We start from the raw sequence: 5,659 nt of genomic DNA, 5'->3' as shown, positions 1-5,659 counted from the left end.
AACAAAACAAGAATAAGAGAACTTACTGATTAAGATTCGAACACGGTTGACCTTTCAATTTCAACCGTGGGATAATATCAATCAACTGTTCTTAGTCAAGAACAGTCAAATAACCTTATTCCACGATGAAATTGAGCCTAAAACTCGTGAAGAAATCGGAGAAGAAATGATGCCCGCTCAGGTTCCGAATTTAGATTCAATATTCCAGAAGCTTAAGGAACATTTGAAGTAACAGGGGTGTGGATTTGTGATGTGGGGGTGGAGGTGAACCTACGGTGTAAGTTTGGTTGGGATTGGGGACGGCGCCGCCGTACACGACGGTGGCGGCGCTAGGGTTTGAATTATTTGAGACGTTTGGGTGATGTTTGAAAGAAACCAATAGCAGATATGGAACGGGGAGGTGACGAAGAGGACATAGTGTAAATTTCAGGGCCATTGGACAACCGCCGGCGGCGGAGGCGATTTTCGGCCAGCGGCGTGTGGTGGTAGGCGACGGAGGGTTCTCTGAAGTGTGAGAGATGAGAGGCAGGGGGGTCTGGGGGGGGGTATCCTTAGGCCAATTATATAGTTATGGATGTAGGCTTCTCGACCGTTAGATCTTGTAACCTCGACGGTCCTGATTTAACAGGCCGAAACGACGTCGTTTTGGGACGGGGGCAGGCCGGGTTAGGGAATGGGTATGGACCAGGCGGGTTTCAGGGGGTTTAATTTGGACTCAAGCTTGGGCCTGNTCTTTCGCCTGTTTGATCATTTGTCTCTGTGCAATGACCCTTTTCTTTAACCTCGTGAACTCATTATCGTATTCTCTTTCAACTGCTTAACCATGCGGGCCCGTTCTTCCGCATTTTTAGCCAATTGTTTTTGAACCCCGGCTAATTCCCTTTCTGCCTTGTTGAGGTCAAAACTGTAGTCATTCACTTTTTGTCTTAGATTTTCGATAAGCTTTGCATCCTTGGCACTTCTAACGGGATTTTCGACCGCTATCTTCATTTTTTGGATTTGGGCTCGTAAGGCTTCATTCTCTTTGGCCAATTTCTTCTTCTCACCCTCATCGGCTGCGGCTTGCACACTGTTTTCAAAATGAATTTCTCGGACTTGCCTTTCTAATTCTCCTATTTTAGCTCTGTATTCATTTTCTTTAGCTAACTAGGCCCATTGTTCTTGTGATGATTCGGCAAAATCCTGGAGGTGAGGTCTTTTGGCCGGCCTCCCAAATGCAACTTCCCTTCTATACCAGGCATGATACTCAGGTGACACTTCTTCTTTAGATCGATCCCGTACACAGGTATTCGCCGCCAAGTATTGACATTCGCTCCAGACCTGGCGAACCTTTGCTTCAGGAAACTGGCCATCAGGACCAATCTCAACCACTTGGATACTAAGATCGTCGTCTTTTGGCACTACTTGGCATCTCCCGAGTTGCCTTAAAACCCGATACGGAGCATAAGGCTGAATGCTCTTAAGACCCATCAAGAGGAAGTGAGGCCCCGCTGCTGGCATATATATGATTTCATTGACAGGTAACCATCCAAACGTCCACTCTATTAGACTGGCAGTGAGGGACCGAAAGTATGATGTCCAACCCATGACTCCTTCAGGCAGGCTGACCCCCTTAATCCTCGTATAAAACTCCTCTATACAGGTTTTCTCTGTAGACCCATAACTCAGGAACTGAGGACGATGGCACAGGTGTTTGGTCATCCACATTTGCAACAGTAAATTTCATCCCTCAAAGAAGTCTCCTCCGGCTTTGCAGGTTGTAAGAGCGCGGAAGATTTCGGCTAATATCATGGGCGCAATAGCGCTTTTGGCTTGAGTGAGTAGAGTGCTGACGACCCCGGCTATTTATATGTCAATGTTTCCATCTTTCCTCGGGAATACCAAAAGCCCCAAAAAGACCACCATAAAAGCAAAACGCCTATGTTCTTCCCATTTTTGGCGGTTTCCTTTGCTACATATCTTGTTTTCCGGGTTGTTGAACCCTCCTATGTGGCCATATCTGTGGTATATGAAGTGTGGAGTACAAAAGCCATTCGCCAAATCTGTGTTGTGGACCGTCCTGCTTATCTTCAGTAAGTCTAAGAATCTGTGCACAACTACGGTTCTCGGGGCAACCAAGTACTTGTGTCTTAAAGGAACCTCAGCATTTCCGATGTATCCAGCTATTTCTTCTAAGGTCGGGGTGAGTTCAAAGTCTGAAAAATGGAACACGTTGTGTGCCGGGTCCCAGCATGTGACCAATGCTCTTATGATGTCTCCCCGAGGCACAATCTCCAACAAACCGGTAAGCCCTTTCAAATATTTTTTGACTTCATCTTGCCCTTCTCCTCCTAGATCGTTCCACCACAGACGCAACTCCAAAGGGATTTTATGCATGATTGAGAAAGGTTCATTTTGAATCGTGCTCATCCTGCACATTTATTAAGGTGACTTCATCACTTATTTTGACCTAAAAGGGAAAAATGACACTATTTTTTGTTCAAATTTCCAATTTAAAACAAACAGCCAGTTTTGCGGATATGGCCTTCTAGAACTTCGAGAAGAAGATTTTAAGGCTGTGCCCGCTAACCGTTGAAAATGACCCAAGGTGGCTGTTCTCGCAAAAACATCCTTCCGGTGCCCTTTTAGGGACATGCGGCTTGTTTTAGACAAGAATGGCCTCACCTGACTTATTCATGACAAAACTAAAACTTTTGTTATTTTTTGGCTACTTTTGCAAAAGGGAAGTTGGACCCGATGGGGGTTGCCTACGTATCCCACACCCTGTGAGAATCAAACTGGCGTAGTTCGGGCAAATAAAACTAACTATTTTCGAAAACAAAACTCTTTTTCGTTGGCAAATACACTATTTCTGAAAACAAGACTCTTTTTTATATTTTCTTTTTTCAGTGGCAAATAAAACAAACTAATTTGAAAATAAAACTCTTTTTGTTTTTCTTTTCCATGGCAAACAAAACAAACTATAAAAATACTTTTCTTTTTTTCTTTCATTTTTCTCAAAAATCTGGCAGAATTTCGGCACTACTTGGACATTGGTTTTCTAATATAGGTAGTTAACTCTCTACACTACTATTTTCTCTTTTTCTCTTTTTGTTTTTCAACTTCTCCAAATATTCAAAGCCGGTCAGCATGCGAGTCTGAGACAAATAAATGTACACGCAACACGTAAGATGCATCAGGATGGTCTTTTCATTTCAGGTTACATGTCCTAGACGGACCCAACCCCTGTGTTGAGTCCCCTAAGTCATATGCACGTGATGCAAATAAGCGTTCCTACTAGGGATCCGGCATTAAAGATTCAGAGTCGCCACTTGGGAGATTTATGGTGTCTCAAGTCACCGGTTGAATCCCGAATCGAGGAAAAGATTGACTCTGTTTGACAGTCTGCGAACCAGAGATCCGAGTAAGGAATTCTGTTAACCCGGGAGAAGGTGTTAGGCATTCCCAGGTTCCGTGGTTCTAGCACGGTCGCTCAACTGTCATATTTGGCTTATTTACTCGATTTTAGTACATGTTTTAACCTATGTGCTTTTTAACTTTGAACCGCTTTATTATTATTATTATTATTTTAAAGGGACTTGCAACTTCGTGAAAACACGTCTCGAACCACGTCACATAAATGCACCCATGGTTTTGACACGTTTCGACTTTGTTGGGATTTGGATTTGGGTCACATAAATGTGCACCCGAGTTTAGGAAGGTAATATTATTAAATGCCGGGCCTAAAGCAACTAGCGTATTATTAACTTTGTGGGAGGCCATGAAATTCGCTAAATGGCTCTTCCCGAGGTCTAAATATTTTATTGCAATAGTTAGGAGGGCCACGCTATTTATGCATTTTTATTTGGCGTGGTGCGCCTCGTTTTATTTTTAAGGCCAACCTAAAAGAACTACGATTTTCTATCAAGTATTATCTCTAAAAGGGCCTAATTAACTGGTGTTACTAACTGAAAATTAGTAGAGGCAGCCCAAGAATGGTTTTTAGCAAATTGGGCTTCAGACCGATCCAAAAGGAGGCAAGTTTTAAGCCTGGTCTTTTATATGAAAGATAGCTTCGGATTTTTAACCAGTTCCTTTTAAGCTCGAAATCAGACCAATATCAATATGCTCCAAAAGTTAAAATTATTTGCAATGAACACAAAGATTAAATGCGAACAGATTAGTTAAAGTACCTAAAACAATTTGAAATGCCTAACGATTTCAAAACAGTTGTGGCATTTGACATAACTAAGCCTTCTAAACAAGCAACTAATGTAATTCATGACCCAAATGCAAACTGACTTAGGGAGTTTAAGCCAGTGAGCTTAGCTAATCTTAACTCAACTAAGTCACTTTCAAACCACTCTTATCATAATCTCAACTCAGTTATAAAACAAAAACGGCACAAAATCAACTCAAATCCCTGGTCATTTACACCATTAGCTACTGGGATAATTCAACATGATACTTTGATTTTCTGATTTCAAACTAACACATGACAACATAGACTTCAAACTCAAGTTAATTCAAATTCAGCCTTACTAAGCATAATACTCACATGATCATGAGAAGGAATAAATTCAGTTTAATGGTCTTATACAGTAATTTCCAAGTTTTTTTTAAATTTGGTTCTTTTTTTATACAGTCCTGGAACAGGGTCCTAATTTTGTTACAAATGAGAACCTACTGAAATCCTAACACTAACGATATACACTATGAAAATCAACAGAGTATCATGCTGCACTTCATTTCATTTCCAGGATTTGAGAGTTAACGATGTTACCTGGATTGAATCACAATAAGAAAAAAGGAGAAGTCAGCAGCAGTAGATGACAAACAGCAATCAACAACCAGCAACAACAGGAGTAATTCTTGAACCAAAACAGCTTCTCAAAAACCAGGAATGAACTACAGAAGTACAGCACCAATAGATGACCAAAAACAGCTTGATTGAACCCAAAACACTCGAAATTAAACAGGAGCACTTTGAAGTTTCACAACCAAACAACAAGGAATTCTCAAGTCGTTTTCATATTTTCTAAAGCTAGAAATTCGATTATAAGCTAGTACTTGAAATTAATCTAAGAAAAACAATGTAACAGTACATTTTTGGAATTTTCTGTTGTTTTTTTTTTGGTTTTTGAAGATTAGATCTAGAATTTGGATTCGAAATTCAAATCTTCAGCTTCTGAGGCTTCTGGACATTTGGGGGGAATTTTTCAGAGATTAAAACTTGTGATTAAAGACATTAGGCATGCCCTTTTATAGGCAAAACTAAGGGCAGCCTTCTACTCTTTGTTTTACCCCAGAGTCCCTCTTTTTTTTCAGTATTTTCACTAGTTTACGTCCCTTATTTACTGACTTCTTTCTCAAGTTACTGCACTAGGTTTTTGAAATTCTACTTTGAACCCATCTAGAAGACTCTAGGCGGTTTCTAATTCAGTTATTAAACAAGATTCCCTTGTCTAAAATGCCTAAATTATCCTTTATTCAATCTGAATTTACCCCAAAGCTAGAATTAACTGACCCAGCCCTTAACCTTGTTACCCTGGTCAAAAGATGACCCTAGTTAAACTAATTTAAGTATTGAAACGCTCAGCTATCCCAAACAATTATAAGAGAACTTGAAACTTGAAACTAATTAACTAAGATCAGAATATCAGCCTAATTAATGTTAAGC

The sequence above is a fragment of the Nicotiana attenuata genome, chromosome 7, assembly GCF_001879085.1.
Source record: "Nicotiana attenuata strain UT chromosome 7, NIATTr2, whole genome shotgun sequence".
Classification (NCBI taxonomy): Eukaryota; Viridiplantae; Streptophyta; class Magnoliopsida; order Solanales; family Solanaceae; genus Nicotiana; species Nicotiana attenuata.
Note: the sequence above shows the minus strand (reverse complement) of the source record.